The sequence below is a fragment of the Symphalangus syndactylus genome, chromosome 13, assembly GCF_028878055.3.
Source record: "Symphalangus syndactylus isolate Jambi chromosome 13, NHGRI_mSymSyn1-v2.1_pri, whole genome shotgun sequence".
Lineage (NCBI taxonomy): Eukaryota > Metazoa > Chordata > Mammalia > Primates > Hylobatidae > Symphalangus > Symphalangus syndactylus.
Window position 1 is genome coordinate 45,577,587 of NC_072435.2, and position 23,822 is coordinate 45,601,408.

General features: G+C 49.7%; 1 protein-coding gene across 10 annotated transcripts in view; it reads left to right on the forward strand.

The window, feature by feature from the left end:
- Positions 1 to 2,484: 2,484 nt before the first annotated feature.
- Positions 2,485 to 23,822, forward strand: part of GATAD2A (GATA zinc finger domain containing 2A) — a 128,372-nt gene continuing 107,034 nt past the window's right edge. For 3 of the 10 annotated variants that reach the window (XM_055235487.2, XM_055235494.2, XM_055235490.2), the window contains exon 1: positions 2,501 to 2,877. The gene's annotated coding sequence lies outside the window, so the exon portion shown is untranslated. Of the gene's footprint in view, positions 2,878 to 23,822 lie in introns of all 10 variants that reach the window. The other 7 variants (XM_055235496.2, XM_055235497.2, XM_055235488.2 and 4 more) reach the window with 6 other exon arrangements.

The window sequence follows — 23,822 nt, forward strand, 5'->3', positions numbered from 1 at the left end:
AGGCACAGGTTGCAGTGAGCCAAGATCACCCCACTGCACTCCAGCCTCGGCGACAGAGCAAGACTCCATCTCACAAAACAAAACAAAACAAAACAAACAAAAAAAAACTTAGGTCTTGTGGCATGCACTAGTGGTACCAACTACTCAGGGGCTGAGTCAGGAGGATCACCTAAGCCCAAGGAGTGGAGGTTCCATCATGATCTTGCCACTGTACTCCAGCCTGGGTGACAGAGCAAAATCCTGTCTCAAAGAACAAACAAACAAAAAGAAAAAAAAAATACTCTTGCTTCCCAGAGTTTGGGGTGACTTTTTTTTTTTTTTTTTTTTTTTGAGACGGAGTCTCGCTTTTTCACCCAGGCTGGAGTGCAGTGGCTCAATCTCGGCTCACTGCGAGCTCCGCCTCCCGAGTTCACGCCATTCTCCTGCCTCAGCCTCCAGAGTAGCTAGGACTACAGGCGCCCGCCACCACGCCCGGCTAATTTTTTGTATTTTTAGTAGAGACGGGGTTTCACTGTGTTAGCCAGGATGGTCTCCATCTCTTGGCCTCGTGATCCGCCCGCCTCGGCCTCCCAAAATGCTGGGATTACAGGCGTGAGCCACCGAGCCCGGCCTGGGTTGCTTTTCTAAAAAGGTCTAACTCCTTGCATTGTCCTAGGGCAGAGGCGTCAGAAAGTTGAAGTTTCAGGAAAAGGGGACCCCTTCCTCCCACACTCAGATGCTGCTTAGAAAAGCACATGAAGCACAACTCCCTGGCATTTCTTTTGTTTTTCTTTCTTTCTTTTTGAGACGGAGTCTCACTGTCATCCAGGCTGGAGTGCAGTGGCAGATCTCAGCTCACTGCAACCTCTGCCTCCCAGGTTCAAGCGATTCTCCTGCCTCAGCCTCCCGAGTAGCTGGGACTATAGGCGCCCACTACCACGCCCGGCTAATTTTTGTATTTTTAGTAGAGACAGGGTTTCACCATCTTGGCCAGACTGGTCTCGAACTCCTGACCTCAGGTGATCCGCCCACCTCGGCTTCCCAAAGTGCTGGGATACAAGCGTGAGCCACCGAGCCCGATAACTTTCTTTTTTCTTTTTTTTGAGACAGGGTCTCGCTCTGTCGCCCAGGCTGGTGTGCAGTGGCACGATCTTGGCTCACTGCAGCCTCGACCTCTCGGTTCAAGCGATCCTCCCACCTCAGCCTCTGGAGTAGCTGGGACTACAGGTGTGCGCCATCATCCCTGCTGATTTTTTTATTTTGATTTTAATTTTTGTAGAGACGGGATTTTGCCATGTTGCCCAGGCTGGTCTGAAACTCCTGGGCTCAATCGACCCTCCAGCCTCGACCTTCCAAAGTGCTGGGATTCCAGGCGTGAGCCACCGCGCCCGGTCGCATTTCCTTAGTAAAGGGGTGAGGGGAGCCCTTCTCCTGCCATCCTTCTCCGGGAAGAGGCGAGGTGCTTGAAGTCCCAAATTCCTCGTGTAGTGAGAGAACAGGGGAGGCAGAAAATCCCCAAGTTATCTTCAGAAACGAAGGTGGAGTGGGGCGCGCAGTCCCCACTTTCCTCAGATAAAGGAGGGACAGGGAGAGCGGCCCCCAAGAGTGCTTAGAAAAGGAGTGTATGTGCCCCAAATATTCCTCGGAAAAGGCGGTGGACCCTGGATTCCCCAAATGCTCCTTAGGGATCCCGAACTCCCATGTTTTCTTAGGAAACAGAGCTGGGGTCCCGAATCTACAACATAATCGTGATCCCGGCAATTGTCCTCAGAAAAGCGGGTAGGGCAAGAAACCCCTAAACTCTCTCAGAAGAGGGGTCGGGGCAAGATTCCCGAAGGTCCTCCTCAGAACGGGGGCCAGGGAAAAGAATCCCGAAGCGGAGTCTTCTCAGAACCGGGGCCCGCGCCAGAATCTCCAAGATTCTCCTGGATAGAGAGGGTCGAAGCCACAAGACTAGGCAGAAGGAGCGCGGGGCCACCGGAGCCCCTTAGAAACATTGCCAGGCCACGACGCGCCCGGGCTCCTCGGAGGCGCCGCTAGCAGCCCGGCGTAGCTGCCCCACGCCCGCCCGGCCGAGGCCGCCTCCGGTGCATTATGGGTGGGGCGCCCCTGCAGAGCACTGCGGGGAACCCCCTGCCCAGCCAGTTGCCGGCCGCCGGGTGGCCCAGGCTATCCGCCCTCCGGGGTCCCAGCGAGCCGGCCACGAATTGACGCGTCCCCCTAGGCCCCGCCCCTCGCGGGGTTCCCGCCCCGAAGTTTAAGTCCCGCCCCCGCATGGCCTTGAGTGGCTCTGCGGCCCGCTCCCATCTACCATTGGCAGGATGGCTCTCAGTCATTTCGTCCCGCCTCCTCAGACCCGCCCCGGCCGGCGGCGCGATCCCGAGAACCAGCCGGCCCGCGCACTCATTGGTCGTCATGAGCTGTCTGTCATGAAGCTGGCCACACCTTCTATGGGGTGCGGGTCCTGGGAGTCCTGGCTGGACCTCATTGGCTTGTGGCGCCTTCACTCGGAGAGACGCGCCTCAACCCGGAAGTGTGCGAGGCGAAATCTGCCTAGCAACCGGGGAAGCCGGGCTGTGAAGCGGGCAATTTCAGTGTGAGACTGAGCCGCGAGACTGAGCGGCGGCTCCGAGCGCGGCGCAGCGGCTCCTCCCGCCCAGGGTCAGCGCCCCGGCGCGCGCACGCGCACCCCCGGCGCCCGAGCGCGCCCCGCGCCGCCCGCGCAGTCGGTCGGTCGGTCGTCTGTCCTGTCGCCGCTGCCGCCGCCGCCACCGCGGCCGCCGCGGGCGCCACCTGAGGGAGTCGCCTCCGCGGGACGCCACAGGACCTGACCGGACTGCGCCGCCCGAGGCCGTCCTGTGGCCCGGCCACCGTCGGCGAGGGCGCCGAGCAACTTCGGTGAGTAAGGGGCAGGCGCTGCTGGCGGGTCCCCGGCTTCCGGTGCCCCAGGCTCTCTGGGGCTTCCGCTTCTCCAGCACTACCTTGGCCGGGCTTACTCCCTTCTCTACAGGACCTCCCTCTCAGGGGAGCCCCCTGCTCTGGGCCCCCCCCGCCTCTCCAGGGGACCCCCGCCTCTCTAGGAGACCCCGTCTCTCTTAGGGACCTTCGCCTCTCTTGGGGACCCCCGCCTCTCTAGGGGCATCCCGCCTCTCCAGGAGACCCTTGCCTCTCTAGGGGACCCCGTCTTTCTTGGGGACCCCGTCTCTCCAGGCGGGGGATCCCATCTTTCTAGCGACCCCCGCGTCTCTAGGGGACTTTCTTCCCTTCTAGGGGACCCTTGCCTCTCTAGGGGACTCTCATCTCTCCAGGCAGGGGACCCCGCTTCTCTAGGGGAACGCTGCCTCTCTAGAGGATCCCCACCTCTCTAGGGGACCCCGTCTCTCTAGGGGACCCCTGCCTCTCTAGAGGATCCCTGCTTCTCTAGGGGATCCCCGCCTCTCTAGGGGACCTCGTCTCTAGGGAACCCCCGTCTCTCCGAGGGGAGCCCTGTCTGTCTAGGCGACACTGCTTCTCTGAGGGGACTCCCCCCTTATCAGGGGCTCCCCCGCCTCTCTGAGGACCCCTGCCGGAGGGAACCCCCACCTCTCTGAGGAATCCTGCCTTTTACAGGAACTAACTCCCTTCTTTGGGGATCCCCAACTCTTTGAGAATTCCCGCTTATCTGAGGGGACTCCCTTCTTCTCTGAGGGTCTCTCTACTTTTCTCAGGAACCCATCCTTTTGAGGGACCCCTGCCTCCCTAGAGACCCCTTCCTATCTGAGGACCCCTGCCTCTGAGGGGAGTCCCTTTCTCTGAGGGACCCCTGCCTCTTTAAGGGGAATCCCCATCTCTCTGAGAGACCCTCTGCCTCTCTGAGGGTCCCCCCTTTCTTTGAGGGGCCCTGGCCTCTCTAAGACCCTATCCTCACTCCTCTAAGGAGAGACCCCTGATTCTATTAGGGTATACTTTCTCTGAGGGATCCCCCACCTTTTGTGGACCCCTGGGGAACCCCTTCTTCCCCAGGGGACCCCTGTTTTCAGAAGACACTCCTGCTTCTCGGAGGAAGCCCTACCTCTCTGTGGGGACCTCCCCACCCCCACCTCTCTCAGCTGTGGTCCTACTTTTCTGACTTGTGCCCCTTTCTTTTTATTTTGAGACAGAGTCTCACTCTGTCTCCCAGGCTAGAGTGCAGTGGCGCGATCGGGGCTCACTGTAACCTCTGCCTCCCGGGTTCAAGCGACTCCTCTGCCTCAGCCTCCCGAGTAGCTGGGACTACAGTCACCCACTACCACGCCCGGCTAATTTTTGTATTTTTGTAGAGAGGGGGTTTCATCATGTTGGCCAGGCTGGTCTTGAACTCCTGACCTCAGGTGATCCACCCGCCTTGGTCTCCCAAAGTGTTGGGATTACAGGTGTGAGCCACAGTGCCTGGCCCCCTTACTTTTTGATGAGTGCCTTCACTTTTCTGAGGGGGTCCCCCACTTCTTTGAAATGCCCATCTGACCGGATCGTTAGTTATCTGAGGTATACCCCTACTTTACCAGTATCCTTCTTTTCTATTTCTTCTGGGCCCCCTAATGCTGTATGGATCCTGCAGTTTTCTGAGGGGTCCCCAGTTTCTCCAGAGGTTCTCCCCTTAACTTGAGATATCCCACTCCTGTAGCCTCTTCACGTCTCTGAAGTGTGTCTCCCTTTTTCCAAGATATCCCATCTCCTGATGGGAGACACTGTGGATCTCTTCACTTCTCTAAGGGGTCCCTCTGAATTCCGTGGGGATGCCTCCCACTTGCCTGAGGGCATTCCCTCTTTCTGGAGGCTTTCCTCCTGATTTTCTAAGGGAGAAACTCTTTATTTATCCTTGGAACACTCACATCAAGCTTCTCTTTCTGTCTGTGGCACCCACCTCCCCCCACTGTGGAGGAAGAGAGCAGAAATGTACCCCTCCTTCGGTCTTTGTTGCCACTCTAGGGATATTCTCTGGGCTTTTATTTCGGTTTCCAGGAGCCTGGAGGATTTTGTGGCTGGAGGGGAAAGTCGGGGACAGAGAGACAAAAAGCATGATTTCGTCATGTCCCTGTAAGACCTGCTAGATTTGGGGGAGCAGGAGCTGCTACTAGATGACCACCTTAGTTACTCCATTTTCCAGCCGTGAGGCCATCACAGTGTTGTCAGGCCTTTGTGATGACAAAAGGGACAAGGGAGAAACATTGTATCCCCATTATCACACTGTCAAGCTGTGGGAGTGACCCACTTCCTGTCCCATCCCTCAGTCCTCCCTCTGCATAGTATAACTTAACCTTCCCTCCCCCTGCTGAAAAAAATCAAAATAGAAAGGAGAAGAAAACTCTCCTTCATCTCTTCCTGTTGCATTTTCTCTCCCAAGACCCCCTGATTCAACCCTCGATCAAATAGGATCCCTAGTTCATAGACCACTTTGGTTTGAAAGACAGAGCAAGAAGCAGGAAATGGGTCACCTTAGATCCAGTAACAGAGGAAGGGAGGCAAGGGACAGGATTTGACGACATTTCTATAAGTTTTAGGTGACTTTGGCCTGGCCCAAAAGGAACTTTTTACGTGGCGTTTACAAATCTCGTATGTACTTTTTTTAATGGCCCACCCTGGATTCCAAGTTCACTCCAGTAGCTAATTTTATCTGCTTTGCCAAACGCAGAGCTCTGTGGAGCCCAAGTAGATGAATGCTGGCATTGAGAGATGGTCCAAAGGACAGGAATGAACTCAGTTTGAAACCTGAGTAACTTGTAACCACTTCGTGTCCACGTACAAGTCTCAAGCTAAAAACGTGGGGAGAGTTTGACTGAAGTGGAGTTCTGAAGTATAGGCTGCGCTTGTCTTTGGTTTAGCATTTCAACAAGTTCTTCCCTCTGACTCCACTGGAACTGCAGTTCACTTTACAGTTTGACTGAGGGCAGTCTCTCTCCTGTTCGTTTCCATCTGGGTCTTGCTTAATTTGAGTCCTTTGTGAAGACTCCTGCCGAGGCTATAATTTGAGTTCTAAATCTGTCGGTGGACCATGTGGACACAAGTTTCAACTCGAGCTATTTTCTTCTGGGGAGAAGTGCTTGGAGACTTTCCTGGGCCCTCTGCTGCTGGGCTAAGTCAAGTCCAGGCAGGAGGCTGCTGCAGACTTGGTTGCTCTTCTCCTGCCTCTTCCTGGTCAGCTGTAGGCACTGCCCTCAGGGGAAGGGAAAGCTGGTGGGGAGCTTGGGACTGAGATGAGGGTAGAGAAGTACCTGAGGTGAGGGTAGAGAAGTGCCTGCATGTATTTACTATTTTATTTTTTTGAGACAGGGTCTCACTTTGTCACTCAGGCGGGAGTGCAGTGGTGCGATCTCAGCTCACTGCAACCTCTGCCCCACTGGCTCACGTGATCCTCCCATCTTAGCCTTTGAAGTAGCTGGGACCACAGGCGCATGCCACCACACCTGGCTGTATTTTTATATTTTTGGTAGAGATCGGGTCTCACCATGTTGCCCAGGCTGGTCTCAAACTCCTGAGCTCAAGTGATCTGCCTGCCTCAGCCTCCCAAGGTGTTGGGATTACAGGCGTGAGCCACTGTGACTGACCTATTATTTTAAATAAAACCTATAGGACCAGCAGATGGGATGTTAAAAAGGGAATGGACAACTTTGAAGTCAGAAGGAGCCAGTTCAGATTCTGGTGCTGCCCTTCTTAGTTATGTGGCCTTGGACAAGTGATGGCACAAAATTGGCATGTTATTAAATATTTGAGGGAACACATTGCTGTGAATGTGTGTCAAGGTGCTTACTGATGATGGGAGGTGCTTCCTAGATAGATGGATGAATGAATGAATCCGAGATAATGAACTGGAGGCGGATAGCACAGCTCCTGGCACACAGTTGGTGTGCAGTAAAGGCTGCTTGTTGTGTTCCTGGCCTGGACTCACAGACCAGGAAGCGCTTGATATTCTGCCAAGGCTAAAAATGCCCAAAGAGAAAGAAACTTGGTATGTCTGTTGGAAAACCCACTCCCCCACTGCGTCTCTTAGCAAGAGTTTTCTGTGTTCTGATACCAGATGTGGGATGGATTTACTGTATGGCAGGGCATTTGTGTTTCTCTTGGCCTTGGTGTCTCCCCCCGTAAAATGGGGTAATTTGTGAATTAAGGGCAAGTAGAGAGACGTATTACTCTAATTAGACCACAGGCAAGATAGAAGATTATAATGAACTTGAAGAATTGTGGGAAGAAGAAAATAGATGAACTGTGTAAGCCTAAGGGATCATATGTGTATTATGAGACTGCTTGAGTGAGTGAGTCCAGCAGTTACCTGGTGAGTGATCTGTTCTTACACTTTAGAACCTTGAAAGTAGAGCCGTTCTTTCATTGTAATAGATCAGATTTGGGGACAAAAGACTGGGAAAGTGATGTACAAAGGCATTTGACGCCACACAATAATAGTACTTTGAGAGGGCCAGTGTGTGGCTTAGTGCCCACGAGGAGATCAGAATGCACCTCAAGCTCCCAAGGCCCAGAGGGTTGTGGAGATGCTAACTCAGCTTAGAGGCTGGGGCAAGGGTCGGGGGGCAGTGGAATAGAGGGGAGTGGACAGGACATTTTAAAAAATTTTTTTCTTGAGAGGATTTTTTTCTTAACAATTAGTAAAAGCCGTAGAATCATGGCTGGTGAATTAGGCCCAGCCTTCTTCACTTACTAGTATGGGAACAGATGGCATTCTGCCCCTGACGGCTAAAACCCAGGAGGAAATAATGGGTGAAAATCTGAGCTAGGCCCCTGGTGGGCTGCTCCTACGTTTGAAGAAAGAGTTGTGGGTTTGTTTGTTTGTTTTCTTCCTGGAAATATACCCTCTCTCTTCCTCCTTCTTTCTTTCTCTCTTTCATGCACACATATACAAACACACACTGACTTTGATATTGAAGCAAAGAAATATGCACCAATCTTAAATTTCTTTCAGTTCTTTTAAGGACAGTTATTCCATTACATGGGAAAGGAGCAAAATTTATATTATTTAAAATATAAGAACTAAGGTAAACAACTTTAAAGGGATCACTCTCCCCTTTAACATTATGCTATGTCCCTTGTGTGCCACAGACTTCACTTTGGTGGATGGTGGCGCCACCATCAAGTTTCTATCTAACAGGAAGTTTTTTTAACTTTTTTTTTTTTTTTACTTGAAGGATCCTTACAGCAATAAAAAACCTTGGATAGTTAGAAATGATATTGATCTAGGTACATTTATTAGATGTAATGTAATGTGGTTATCTGTTGGTGGGCAGGTCTAAAAGGCATGTGGGTCCAAACACTGCCCAGCTTCTAACTCTGGACGATAGAAACTGTTGATTTATGGAACTGAAATAGCTAGGGAAGTCAGGGTTTCCTTCCTGTTGGAGACAGCACTGGGGGCATTAAATCCCTGTAGGATCTTGATGATAAGAAATAAGCTGACCTCTTTTGGAATTGGGAAATAACTACTGTGTCAAGTGGTTCCATCCAAATGAATGGATGGTGTTATTTTTGATTTCTAGTTTTAAGTTTGACTTCATCCTCTCTGAAACTTGACTGCCTTTGTTTATACTGGTGTGTCTTTTGAATAAGAGTTTTTCCTTTTTTTTTTTTGAGACAGAGTCTTGTGCTCTGTCACCCAGGCTGGAGTGCAGTGGTGCAATCACAGCTCACTGTAGCCTCGACTTCCGGGCTCAAATGATCCTCCCACCTCAGCCTCTTGAGTAGCTGGGACTACAGGCATGCGCCACCACGCCCGGCTAATTTTGTATTTTTTGTAGAGACAGAGTCTCGCTATGTTTCCCAGGCTGGTCTTGAACTCCTGAGTTCAAGTGATTCTCTCACTTTGGCCTCCCAAAGTATTGGGATTATAGGTGTAAGCCACAGTGCCCGACCCAAGTTTATTTATTTATTTTTTTTTTCAGACAGAGTCTCGCTCTGTCACCCAGGCTGGAGTGCAGTGGCGCGATCTTGGCTCACTGCAACCTCCATCTCCTGGTGGAGCAATTCTCTGTCTCAGCCCACCCTGAGATTAATGGCCCACCCTGGATTCCAAGTTCACCCCTGAGGTGGGCCTGGAGTGAACTTGGAATCCAGGGTGGGCCAAGCAATTCTCTGTCTCAGCCACCCGAGTAGCTGGGATTACAGGCACCCACCACCATGCCTGGCTAATTTTTGTATTTTTAGTAGAGACGGGGTTTCACCATCTTGGCCAAGCTGGTCTCGAACTCCTGACCTCGTGATCCACCCGCCTCAGCCTCCCAAAGTGCTGGGATTACAGGTGTGAGCCACTACGTCTGGTCAAGTTTTTTTTGAAACAGAGTCTTGCTGTGTCACCCAGGCTGGAGTGTAGTGGCACGATCTTGACTCACTGCAACCTCTGCCTCCTGGGTTCAAGCCATTCTCCTGCCTCAGCCTCCCCAGTAGCTAGGATTACAAGTGCGCACCACTGCGCTCAGCTAATTTTTGTATTTTTAGTAGAGACAGGGTTTCACCATGTTGGCCAGGCTGGTCTTGAACTCCTTACCTCATGAACTGTCTGCCTCGGCCTCCCAAAGTGTTGGGATTACAGGTGTGAGCCACCGAGCCTGGCCAGTTTATTCTTTTAAATTGGCTTATAAGGGGCCAGGTGCGGTGGCTTATGCCTGTAACCCTAGCACTTTGGGAGGCTGAGGCAGGGGATCACTCGAGGTCAGGAGTTTGAGACCAGCCTGGCCAAAATGGCGAAACCCTGTTTACTAAAAATCCAAAAAGTAGCTGGGCATGGTGGCACGTGCCTGTAATCCCAGCTACTCGGGAGGCTGAGGCACAAGAATGGCTTGAACCTGAGAGGCACAGGTTGCAGTCAGCTGAGGTCGGGCCACTGCACTCCAGCCTGAGTGACAGAGTGAGATTCCGTGTAAAAAAAAAAAAAAATTGACTTATAAGGGACAAGTGAACACTCAAGAGCTTTACTTGTGTGGCCATAAGATATGGTGTATGTGTGTTTTCTTTTTTTTTTTTTGAGACAGTGGCGCGATCTCGGCTCACTGCAGCGTCTGCCTCCCGGGTTCAAGCAGTTCTCCAGCCTCAGCCCCCCAAGTACCTGGGACTACAGGCATGCGCCACCACAGCCAGCTAATTTTTTTTTTTTTTCGAGACAGAGTCTCGCTCTGTCACCCAGGCTGGAGTGCAGTGGCATGATCTCGGCTCACTGCAAGCTCCGCCTCCCGGGTTCACGGCATTCTCTTGCCTCAGCCTCTCCGAGTAGCTGGGACTACAGGCGCCCGCCACCACGCCTGGCTAATTTTTTGTATTTTTAGTAGAGACGGGGTTTCACCGTGGTCTCGATCTCCTGACCTCGTGATCTACCCGCCTCGGCCTCCCAAAGTGTTGGGATTACAAGCGTGAGCCACCGCGCCCGGCCATATGTGTGTTTTCTAGTGCAATTTACATTACATTAAAAATTAGAAAGTGTTAAATCTTCTGGCCCATGTAACTTCTTATGCGAACAAATAATTCAGGAACAAACACTTTGATGCCTAAGATAAAACATTTTCATGCTTGGTGATGGGGGTCTGGCAGTGAGCAGGACTGATAACAGTTGGCCTTCCAGGAGCTTACATCTTAGTTGCAGAAAAATAAACAAGCAAATGAATGAAAGAACATTGTGAGGTTTCTTGAGAATATCCCTAAGTGCTGCAGCTACCCTCATTGGGAGCTTCAGGTGGAGTTTCTTGGAGGTGTAGAAGTGAAACCTCAGTACCTCTTTAATTTCCTCACTGGGCTCCTGTTTCCTGTGTCTAAAGGGAGACAGAAATTATGGCATTTTCCTACTTGATTGTTGGTGATAGTTGATTCATGACCACTGTGGCTGTAATTTTGGAGAAACAAGAGAGAAACTAGAATGGTCATGGCAGGGAGCATTTTCAGGTTTGCCTTTCTTTCTTTTTTTTTTTTTTTGGAGACAATCTTGCTCTGTCGGCCAGGCTGGAGTGCAGTGGCGCGATCTTGGCTCACTGCAACCTCCACCTCCTGGGTTCAAGTGATTCTCCTATCTCAGCCTCCTGAGTAGCTGGGATTACAGGCACCTGCCACCATGACTGGCTAATTTTTTGTGTTTTAGTAGAGATGGGGGTTTCACCATGTTGCCCAGGGTGGTCTCGAACTCCTGAGCTCAAGCAATCCTCCCGCCTTGGCGTCCCAAAGTGCTGGGATTACAGGTGTGAGCCACCATGCCTGGCCAAGTTTGCCTTTCTTGAAGTCAGTGGTGATGTGTTTTTGGAATCCTGTGGTATTTCTTCATGGCAATGCATATTACACTAAGTGATAAACCACTCTAAAAGCTCTTCCCTTGTTGCAATCTTAAAAACATTCAGACAAGCTGGGGCTGCCTGGGTGTTGGTGGTGGTTTAGGAATAATGAGATTTCCAATAGATGACTGCTTTGTTATGTATTGGTAGACTCTTGGTGCATGGATTTCCCTCTGCCCGGGCTTTCCTCTTTTTTTTTTTTTTGAGATGGAGTCTTGCTGTGTCGCCCAGGTTGGAGTGCAGTAGTGCGATCTTGGCCCACTGCAACCTCTGCCTCCCAGGTTCAAGCGATTCTCCTGTCTCCGCCTCCCGAGTAGCTGGGATTACAGGCGGCACGCTGCCATGCCTGGCTAATTTTTTGTATTTTAGTAGAGACGGGGTTTCACTGTGTTGCCCAGGCTGGTCTTGAACTCCTGAGCTCAGAAAATTCACCCGCCTCGGTCTACCAAAGTGCTGGGATTACAGGTGTGAGCCACCACTCCCGGCCCAGGCTTTCCTCTTACACTGGGACTGGGAAGGTGCTGTTTAGACTTTTTTTTTTTTTTTTTGAGACGGAGTCTTTCTCTGTCCCCCAGGCTGGAGTGCAGTGGCACGATCTCAGCTCACTGCAACCTCCACCTCCTGGGTTCACACCATTCTCCTGCCTCAGCCTCCTGAGTAGCTGGGACTACAGGCACCCGCCAACATGTCCGGCTAATTTTTTGTATTTTTAGTAGAGACGGGGTTTCACCGTGTTAGCCAGGATTGTCTTGATCTCCTGACCTCGTGATCTGCCTGCCTGGGCCTCCCAAAGTGCTGAGATTACAGGCTTGAGCCACCGCGCCTGGCTTGTTTAGACTTTTTTATGTTGGGCAAGGCTGGAAGTCTTAGATCTGACAGGTGCTTTTCTTAAGTAAGTGTATCTGTGAGAGGTAGGGCTGGAGAGCAAGGCGGGATATTCATTTTGGGCACAGCCTCGAGGGCAAGAGGGAGGGTGTTAGAAGGAGAGTTTCTGGTTGTCTTTTTTTTCCCCTTCCACCCAAGTTCTGACTCCGGAGGTGGAGAGGCAGGCCCAGGCCGGAAGTGGGCGTGGACAAGTAATGCAACTGTCCATGTGACCAGGCTCCCACCTCTGGGCTCTACTGCCCTTGGGAAGTGGATGCTTGCTCCCTCCTGACTTCCTGTTCTCCCTCCTTACAGGCTGAGTTCTTGGGCTCCAAGTTGAGCACAGAATATACGTTCAAGGCCGGGCGCGGTGGCTCATGCCTGTAATCCCAGCACTTTGGGAGGCTGAGGCAGGCGGATCATTTGAGCCCAGGAGTTTGAGACCTGCCTGGCCAACATGGCAAAACCCCATCTCTACTAAAAGTGTAAAAACTAGCTGGGTGTGGTGGTGCACGCCTGTAATCCCAGGTACTCTGGAGGCTGAGGCAGGAGAATCACTTGAACCCAGGAGGCAGAGTTTGCAATAAGCTGAGATCGTGCCACTGCACCCCAGCCTGGGCGACAGAGTGAGATTCCGTCTCAAAAAAAAAAATAGAAAACATGTTCAAGTTCCCCCTTTTTCCTTGGTAAGCCACTTTATCAGAGCTGGAAGCCACCAGTGGACCTGTACTTGCCAGTTTTGGGGTCTCAACTAATACACCCACAAACTCAGAGGCCTATCTGGCAGGGCAGCCAAAAAGATGGTTTCTTGTTATACTATCATAGTGTTCCCTTCTGGAGCTTGTCTGCACCAAGAGCTGCCTGGAGGTGTGTATGGAACTTAAAGAATCCGACAGTAGATAGGTCCTTCAGGAAGAGTGTGCTCTCGAAGAATGGTTTGCAGTTACTTACAGCTTTTTGCTTTATAAAAGTACGGTGGGAGTCCCTGTGCCGTAGAAACTTCAGAGCCAAAAAACTTTGGGCTTGATCCTGATTCTACCACTTGCTGGCATGTGACCTTAGAAAAATAGCCTAACTTCAAGTGGCCTACTCTTTCTGAGCCTCAGTTTCCTCAAAATTAAACTCAAATCCTTGTTTGTGGGCTGGTTTGTTTGTAAGCATACAGCAAGCGGCCAGACTGTTGTAGATGCCTAGTAAAGGTAGTTGTTAAAGAATCATATTTAGGAGCTGGGCACGGTGGCTCACACCTGTAAACCCAGCACTGTGGGAGGCTGAGGCGGGTGGATCGCCTGAGGTTAGGAGTTTGAGACCAGCCTGGCCAACATAGTGAAACCCTGTCTCTACTGAAAATACAAAAAATTAGCTGGGCGGTGGGCGCCTCTAATCCCAGTTACTAGGGAGGTAGAGGCAGGAGAATCGCTTGAACCTGGAAGGCGGAGGTTGCAGTGCACTGAGATCGTGCCACTGCACTCCAGCCTGGGCAACAAAAGAGAAACTCCGTCTGAAAAAAAAAAATCATATTTAGGCTGACTGTTTCTCTTGAGGTTGGCACCTGAGTTTGGACAACAATCTGTGGATGTTAATACTGCCCAAGAACAAACCAGTTGACACTGGGCCAATAGGCTGGGCATGTTTGAAGGCCAGTGATCTGCAAGTTCCTAGATTGGTTGATTTTTCCCAGTGAGATCCCTTAGTTCATTGTAGCTTTAACCCCTACAGCCTCACCTTACTGTACTCTCCATATGGACTTGAAGCGCCTCAGGAAACATGATGGGGTAATTGGGAAAAAGGCTCAAATCTTGAGCTAAGGTGACCTGCCTGCCTCGGCCTCTTTTTTTTTTTGAGACGGAGTCTCACTCTGTCACCCAGGCTGGAGTGCAGTGGCGCAATCTCCGCTCACTGCAAGCTCCGCCTCCCGGGTTCACGCCATTCTCCTGCCTCAGCCTCTCCGAGTAGCTGGGACTACAGGCGCCTGCCACCACGCCCGGCTAATTTTTTGTATTTTTAGTAGAGATGGGGTTTCACCATGGTCTCAATCTCCTGACCTCGCTATCCGCCCGCCTCGGCCTCCCAAAGTGCTGGGATTACAAGCGTGAGCCACTGCGCCCGGCCCTGCCTCGGCCTCTTAGAGTGCTGTGATTTCAGGCATGAGCCACTGTGTGCGACCTATTTGTTAGGTTTCTTTTTTTTTTTTTTTTTTTTTTTTTTTTTTTTGAGACGGAGTCTCGCTCTGTTGCCCAGGCTGGAGTGCAGTGGCGCAATCTCGACTCACTGCAAGCTCCGCCTCCCGGGTTCACGCCATTCTCCTGCCTCAGCCTCTCTGAGTAGCTGGGACTACAGGCGCCCGCCACCCCGCCCGGCTAATTTTTTTGTATTTTTAGTAGAGATGGAGTTTCACCGTGGTCTCGATCTCCTGACTTCGTGATCCGCCCGCCTCGGCCTCCCAAAGTGCTGGGATTACAAGCGTGAGCCACAGCGCCTGGCCTTGTTAGGTTTCTTTTCCTTTTCTTTCTTTCTTTTTTTTTTTTGAGACAGTCTTGCTCTGTTGCCCAGGCTGGAGTGCAATGGCGCGGTCTCAGCTCATTGCAACCTCCACCTCCTGGGTTCAAGCCATTCTTCTTCGTCAGCCTCCCGAGTAGCTGGGATTACAGGCGCCTGCCACCATGCAGGACTAATTTTTGTATTTTTGGTAGAGATGAGGTTTCACCATGTTGGCCAGGCTGGTGTCAAACTCCTGACCTCGTAATCTGCCTGACTCAGCTTACCAAAGTGTGGGATTACAGGCGTGAGCCACTGCCCCCAGCCGTTAGGTTTCTTAAGTGGCTAGGTGTTCTGAGAAGAGGCATAGCATGGGCACAGGCAGAGACCTGGAGTTGAAAACAGCCAAGTGAGTTCCCTTGACCTGAGGAGGTTATGCTCTTCTAAAACTCAGAGTTTGAGCTGATCACATTGGCAAGAAAAGTCCAAAATTGCTTCCAAAGGTAGAAAGTTAAAATGTGCTATAGTAGGATCCAAGATTAAACTCAAAATAGTATTTAAATTGAGCTTTTTTTTTTTTTTAAGATGGAGTTTCACTCTTGTTGCCCAGGTTGGAGCGCAATGGCGTGATCTCAGCTTACTGCAACCTCCGCCTCCCAGGTTCAAGCGATTCTCCTGCCTCAGCAGGAGAATGAGTAATGTGTAATGAGGCTAATTATATATTTTTAGTAGAGATGGGGTTTCTCCATGATGGTCAAGCTGGTCTCGAACTCCCGACCACAGGCGATCTGCCTGCCTTAGCCTCCCAAAGTGTTGGGATTACAGGCATGAGCCTCTGCATCGGGCCTTAAATTGAGCTTTCAGTAAACATTTTCAGTCAGGAAGCAATGATGGCCAGTGAAATCAGCCATCTAGACTCTGTAATGGTATACTGTATATGTAGACTTTAACCTCCAAAGGAGCTTCAAGAGAACAGACTTCAGGGCTGCTTCTGACCTTTTTCCTTTGAGAATTGTTATCATTTAAGCTGGTCTAAAATTCTTAATACATCAGAACAGTTGTTTTTTTTTGAGACAGAGTCTCACTCTGTTGCCCAGGCTGGAGTACACTGGCATGATCACTGCAGCTTTGAACTCTTAGGCCCAAGCCATCCCCTTGCCTCGGCACCCAGATAACTAGGACTACAGGCGCATGCTATCCTGCCAGGCTAATTTTATTTATTTATTTAGTTAGTTAGTTAATTAGTTGAGACAGAGTTTTGCTCTTGTTGCCCAGGCTGGAGTGCAGTGGCGCAATCTCGGCTCACCACAACCTTCGCCTCCCGGGTTCAAGCGATTTTCCTGCCTCAGCCTCCTGAGTAGCTGGGATTACAGGTGTGCGGCACCAGGCCTGGCTAATTTTGTATTTTTAGTAGAGATGGGGTTTCTCCATGTTGGTCAGGCTGGTCTCGAACTCCCGACCTCAGGTGATTTGCCTGCTGTGGCCTCCCAAAGTGCAGGGATTATAGGCGTGACCCACTGCTACCTGCCTTATTTATTTATTTGAGATGGAGTCTCACTCTTGTTGCCCAGGCTGGAGTGCAGTGGTGTGATCTTGGGTCACTGCAACCTCCGCCTCCTGGGTTCAAGCGATTCTCCTGCCTCAGCCTCCTGAATAGCTGGGATTACAGGCATGCGCTACCACGCCCAGCTAATTTTTGCATTTTTAGTAGAGATGGGTTTTCACGTTGTTCAGGCTGGTCTCCAACTCCTGACCTCAGGCGATCCGCTTGCCTTGGCCTCCCAAAGTGCTGGGATTACAGGCGTGAGCCACCACACCCGGCCAGCTAATTTTATTTTTTAACTTTGTCTTAGAGACAGTGTTTCACTGTGTTGCCCAGGCTGGTCTTGAACTTCTGGACTCAAGGAGTTCTCCCACCTTGGCCTCCCAAAGTGCTGGGATTACAGGCATGAGACACTGTGCCCAGCCTAGAACAATTTAAACTTACTTTCGGCTGGGTGTGGTGGCTCACGCCTGTAATCCCAACATTTTGGGAGGCTGAGGTGGGTCAATCACCTGAGGTCAGGAGTTCACATGGTGAACATGGTGAAACCCCGTCTCTACTAAAATACAAAAATTAGGCTGGGCGTGGTGGCTCACGTCTGTAATCCCAGCACTTTGGGAGGCCGAGGTGGGTAGATAACCAGGTCAGGAGTTTAAGACCAGCCTAGCCTAGATGGTGAAACCCTGTCTCTACTAAAACTACAAAAATTAGCTGGGCGCGGTGGTGGGCGCCTGTAATCCCAGCTACTTGGGAGGCTGAGGCAGGAGAATTGCTTGAACCCGGGTGGCAGGGATTGCAGCAAGCTGAGATCATGCCACTGCCCTCCAGCCTGGGCGACAAAGTGAGACTCCGTCTCAAAAAAAAAGCAAAAATTAGCCAGGCATGGTGGCCCATGCCTGTAATCTCAGCTACTTGGGAGGCTCAAGCATGAGAATTGCTTGAACCCCAGAGGTGGAGGTTGCAGTGAGCCGAGATCATGCCACCGCACTCCAGCCTGGATGACAGAGCCAGGCTCCATCTCAACCAAACAAACAAAAACCTACTTTTTTTTTTTTTTTTTTTTGAGACAGGGTCTCATTCTGTCGCCCACGCTGGAGCGCAGCGGCAGTAGTGACACAGCTCACTACAGCCTCGACCTCCCAAGCTCAAGCCTGCTAATTTTTGTATTCTTTTTTGTAGGGATGGGGTTTTGCCATGTTGCCCAGGCTGATCTGGAACTCCTGGGCTCAAGTGATCCGCCCGCCTGGGTCTCCCAAAGTGCTGAGCTTACAGGCGTGAGCCACCTCGCCCAGCCAATTTTTAATCTTTCACCGCATTTTCAAACTTTAGCTTTTATATTTAACCTCTCAAATTGTCTCTATTCAAGGTTACCTTTTTGACCGAAATTTGAAATAAATATCTTAGTCTTCCCAAAACAGGAGTTGGTTAGATATAGACCTGATTACGTGGGCATGTGAGAGGGCATGGTTGTTATTATCAAGCTGTGAAAGAGAAAACAAACTAGAAGGGCACTCCACCTGTGTTTTTTAAATAAATTACGGGCATTTCACTATAAATGGGGGGTTTGGGGAGTATGCATCCTGTTAGGAAAACATTTGGGAAGAATGTTTTCCTAAGCTGGCAGATCTGCCATTTAACAAATGGGGAGTAGGGTGTGAAATAGATGCCAAGTTTTAAAAATACGTTTTTCTGCATGTCCAACTAAGGATATTTATTAGACTGATCATGTGACTAACACTCTTTCCCTGCTTGGGGGGTTTGAATAGGCTGATTTCCAGACTCGAGGCTGTCATATAGCCTTTTTGTTTTTCCTGGTAGTTTTCTGAATTTTTTTTTTAATCTTTAATTGATAGAAAACAGTTTACTTCCATCCAAATTAGGTGGGAATTTTTTTAAACCATATGTAGACACAAAAGAGATATTCCTTGCCAACTAGTGACACATGGCAGATGAAGACAGAGTGGGAGATACACTTCCGGTTCACGACAGCACTTCTGAGCAGTTTGTGCTTAACCCTTTAGGGGAGGATTTGTGCTCAGAACCCTGGAATAGCAGGACAGTGCCAGGGCCATACAGAGACTCAGTCTGGAAAGAGCCTGCCTAACTGCAGATGGAGCCTGAACCCTGCGCTGCAGAAACACTGAGTGTAACGAATTGTGGTTAGAGACGACATTCAAAACAAACACACGTTGACAAAGTGGACCATCCCTAGAGAGCTGTTTTTCAGGGAACTTTTCAGCATAAACGATGGTGATGGGCACAACGGGGGCCGCTGACCCATGTTCCACAAACTCTTGATCTAGTGTGAGAATGTTGTGAATGCAAAGATGACTCTTCTAGCAGTGGTGATACATTGGAAGTATTGTATTTTTCATAAAGCATCACTGTAAGAGTCCCTATAGCTATTTTCTGGTCCCTCCCTGAAGAAAGAATCAAGAATATCAAAGTATTAAGGAAATCAAAATCATTAATAATTAATCTTTTCCTTTCCTTTCCCAGCCAATTTCATTGTAATCTCACCATGTAAACATGGATTTGGGGTGAAATAAGAAACTTTAAAATGATCCTCCCTTAGAGATTGTTGTTATATTGTCCCTAAACTTAATGAAAACAATTTTAAACTTTAGAGTACTAAGAATGCAAAGTACAGAAAGTAGGGCCTGGTGTGGTGGCTCCTGCCTGTAATCCCAGCACTTTGGGGGGCAGAGGATTGCTTGAGACTGGGAGTTTGAGACTGACCTGGCTAACATGGTGAAACTCTGTCTCTACTAAAAATACAAAAATTAGCTGGTGTGGTAGCACGCGCCTGTCATGTCAGCTAGTCCAGAGGCTGCGGCACAAGGATCGCTTGACGCCAGAAGGTGGAGGTTGGAGTGAGCCAAGATGACGCCAGCCTAGGGCAACAGAGCGAGACTCTGTCTCAAAAAAAAAAAAAAGTAGTCAGTGCTCGTTTTTCATAAAGGTGATTAAAAGAAAAAAAACTTGGCGTATTTTTTTTTTTTTTGAGAAGGAGTCTCCTTCTGTCGCACAGGCTGGAGTGCAGTGGCATGTTCTTGGCTCACTGCAAGCTCCGCTTCCCGGGTTCATGCCATTCTCCTGCCTCAGCCTCCTGAGTAGCTGGGACTACAGGCGCGTGCCACCATGCACAGCTAATTTTTTGTATTTTTAGTAGAGACAGGGTTTCATCCTGTTAGCCAGGATGGTCTCGGTCTCCTGACCTCGTGATCCACCCGCCTTGGTCTCCCAAAGTGCTGGGATTACAGGTGCGAGCCACCGTGCCCGGCTGATTCTTCAGTCTTTATTATGAATACATTTCTGCATTGAAATCATTTTGTGTCTTTCAGTGGCACCAGCCTGTCAGCTTCTGGAGTATGTGCCTGTAGGCTTCTTGGGGTCCAAAACCCTTGGGAGGAGTAGACTCTCAGTTGTCAATCAGTGTTTATCACATAAGTCATCTTGTATGTTGTCCACCAAGAACTTCAAATAAATTTTCTGATTGAAAAAGTACAAAAAAAGGAAAAGAAAAAGGACAGTACCTTGAACATTCAGTAGGTGATGCTACTCTTTTTCAGTAGTTTCATACTAGTTTGGAGCCTTTGGCCAATTTCTGCCATAAAAGCAGACATGAACATGGAATTTGGCCCCAATTTCTTTTCCTCAGTCCCTCAGTTGTATAGGGACGGGCTCAGGTGGTGTTTAGAAGTTTAAGAGTACACTTGAAAGATCATTAATTGTCTATTTTTGCTGTAGTTAAGGTAGAAGGAGGCCTAGCTATTATTAGTGGGGTTTGGTCTATGAAAGACAATAAAGTTTAAAATGAATTTGGAAGTTTTTTGTTGTTGTTTTTTTGAGACAGGGTTGCACTCTGTCACCTAGGCTAGAGTGCAGTGGCACAATCATGGTTCACTGCAGCCTCAAACTCCTGGGCTTGAGTGATCCTTCTGCCCCAGCCTCCTGAGTAGTTGGGGCTACAGGCATGTGCCACCATGCTGGGCTAATTTTTTCTTTTTTATAGAGATGGGGTCTTACCATGTCGACCTGGCTGGTTTCAAACTCCTAGCCTCAAGCAATCCTCTCACCTTGGCCTCCTAAAGTGCTGGGATTACAGGTATGAACCACTGTGCCCGGCCTGGAAGAAAATTTTAACTAAATAACAGATGTTTTGAAAGTACAGTATTGGGCCGGGTGCAGTGGCTTATGCCTGTAATCCCAGCACTTTGGGAGGCTGAGGCAGGCGGATCATGAGGTCAAGAGATCGAGACCATCCTGGCCAACATGGTGAACCCTTATCTCTACTAAAAATACAGAAAAATTAGCTGGGCATGGTGGCACATGCCTGTAGTCCCAGCTACTCAAGAGGCTAAGACAGGAGAATCTCTTGAACCTGGGAGGTGGAGGTTGCAGTGAGCCGAGATTGCACCACTACACTCCAGCCTGGTGACAGAGCAAGACTCTGTCTCATTAAAAAAAAAAAAAAAAAAAAAAAAAAAAGTACAGTATTAACAACTGCTATCACTAAGGTTTTTTTTGTTTGTTTTTATTTTTTTTATTTTTATTATTTTTTTTGAGATGGAGTCTGGCTCTGTCGGCCAGGCTGGAGTGTAATAGCGCGATCTTGGCTCACTGCAACCTCCGCCTCTTGGGTTCAGCGATTCTCCTGCCTCAGTCTTCTGAGTAGTTGGGATTACAGGCGTGCACCACCACGTCTGGCTAATTTTTGTATTTTTAGTAGAGACGGGGTTTCACCGTGTTGACCACGATGGTCTCGAACTCCTGACCTCAGGTGATCCACATGCCTTGGCCTCCCAAAGTTCTGGGATTACAGACGTGAGCCACTGTGCCCTGCCAGCACTAAGTATTGACTATCTTGTTTTCAGAGCAGAGAGAAAACTTTTAGAAAACATGGTTCTAGGCCGGGCGTGGTGGCTCAAGCCTGTAATCCCAGCGCTTTGGGAGGCCGAGGCGGGCGGATCACGAGGTCAGGAGATCGAGACCATCCTGGCTAACAGGGTGAAACCCCATCTCTACTAAAAATACAAAAAATTAGCCGGACATGTTGGTGGGCGCCTGTAGTCCCAGCTACTCGGGAGGCTGAGGCAGGAGAATGGCGTGAACCCGGGAGGCAGAGTTTGCAGTGAGCCGAGATTGCGCCACTGCACTCCAGCCTGGGGGACAGAGCAAGACTCCGTCTCAAAAAAAAAAAAAAAAAAGAAAACATGGTTCTAGCCCTAGGTGTTTCTTAATTAGAGTTTCTTCAGCTTTAGTATGGCATCTGAAGGTGATTGCATCATATTTCATAATCACCCAGCTGAACTATTTGCTGTTTAGTCCAGTACTGGGCACCGAGGCTAAAAGATCTTTAATCCAAACAGCCTCAGCATTCACCCAACCTGAGCCTATGGGACCCCAAGCAGATCTGGATTCACTGTCACTTACCATCTACCCACCTGGCCCTCTCTTCCTATGACAGACAGAAATAAACCCTGTAGCTATTTCACCCCACCTACATACCCCGCACCCCTCCTACTCCCTGTCCGACTTTCCTGGCTGAGAAGTTGGCACTGCCCTCTGGAGCAGGCCCTGTCACCAGTGCACCCCTCAGTCCACAGGGGTGTGTCATTAATATGTTGCAGTTGATGCCTCCCTCTTAAAAAAAAAAGGGGTGGTTGTCACCCTGGTGACTCACACAGGGTTTGCCAGCTCAAACTCTGGAATCTGTATATCTGTCTCAAGTCTCAGGTCTCCCACCTGACCACACTTTGCTCTGTTTGTAGTTAATTAAATTGACATTAATCAAGACCCAGGTGAGGAGCAGTGAGGTAATAGTTTGCTTGTATTGCTTTAATATACATCCTCTGATTAATCATCGTAGCATGAAGCAGTTCTTAAAATATACAGCCACCATGTTAGGGTGAAAAACCTGGATAGTTGCCCTAAACCAACCTTGCACTTGGGATCAGGGAGCTCTCTGAATTCCTATACCGAGTCACCTGTTTGAGAATAAGACTGTTTTGTTTGGTTTCTGAATTTGAACATTTGAATTTCTTTGTAGCAAAGCAAGGCAAATTAGTGACATAACTGGGTCAGGGAAAGTGATTGGGAGTCAACAGTTTGTATTTTGTATCATTTTTAGGTTGAATTCTCTTTTAGCCTAGGAGAGGTTGTGCCAGATGTTGCATTAAGTAGTGGGAAGATTTTGGGGGGCAGGGCAGTGTGTGTGGGGAGGTGGGAGGTGGTGGGGTGGGATAAACTACAAAAAGTTGACAATTGTATGTACAACTCAACACAGAATTAGAAAGGAGCTTTTTTGAACTGTGTTTAAGGGGACATACAGCAGAAAAACAATTTTTTTTTCTTTTTAGAAAAACAATTTTGTAAAATTTGTTCTACATGAAGCTACATGAAGTGTTTTTCAGGTTTGCGGTTGAGACCCAATTATTGTTGGGCGTTACATTGATTTTCTTTTCAAATGAAGTAGAATAGAAAATAACAGTACAGGCTGGGTGCAGTGGCTTATGCCTGTAATCCCAGCACTTTGGGAGGCTGATGCGAATGGATCACGAGGTCAGGAGATGGAGACCATCCTGGCCAACATGGTGAAACCCCATCTCTACTAAAATACAAAAAAAAAAAATTTGCCGGGCGTGATGGAACGCGCCTGTAATCCCAGCTACTGGGGAGGCTGAGGCAGGGGAATCCGTGAACCTGAGAGGTGGAGGTTGCAGTGAGCCGAGATAGCGCCACTGCACCACTCCAGCCTGGCGGCGACAGAGCAAGACTCGTCTCAAAAAAAAAAAAAAAAAAAAAAAAAAAAAAAAAAAAAGAAAACAGTACATTGCATGTGGTAAATTTATGTTTGGTGAAACTTTTGTTTCAGTTGTACATATAGATGTATTAGGGTATGCGATAAAGCATGTCACCACCACTCTTCAGGAGTCTAGGTGTCTCATCAGGAATCGTTTGTTTTAAAACAACATGAAAAGAGGCGGTTTTGGGGATTCCTCAGAACCTGATTTTGGTATTGAGAGCCTTCTTGTGGTAGATTTTCCATGAACTTGGTATTTTCCCTACTGAAATTGTATTTCGCTTTATGTAGTTTAACATCTCCAAAGTCCATTCTCTTTCAGGCTTTCATTCTGTCTCCTGTGTTTCCTCCTTGTCACTGGAGAGGGAGGGGTGCAGATTTGCTTTTTTGAGGGGGTTTCACCTTCTCCCAGAGGCACGAGGGCAGACTGGGAGGTAACTGGAGAGGGAGAGCAGTCGTCCCCAAGTGTCTTGAGGTGGGTGGGTTTGGAGCTTTCTTTGTAGAACTCTGTTCACTGTGTTGGAGAAGTGATCGTTCAGCCGATCCACACCCCGCCCTCCCCACAGACACCGGGGCCGAAGTTCCCAGAGAAGAGCTTCCGCGTGACGACCCCGCGGGGGTGACATTCTAACCCGCGTTTCAGAGGCAACCCTGAGTTGCTTGAGGTCGCCCAGCTCAGCTGGCTTGAGGTCAGCAGTGAGCGCGTCGTGAGTCAGCCTTGGGTGCGGCCCGCCCGGCTCTGCCGCCGGTGAGTTGGCCACGACCCTTCGGCCTGTGGAGGGCGCTGGGACTCGGCGGGGAGGGAGCCAGCCGGAGCCCGCGTGGGAAACCAGCGCGCCCAAGGAGGTGTCGCGTGGGAGCGCGCCGGAGAGGGGCGGTGCTT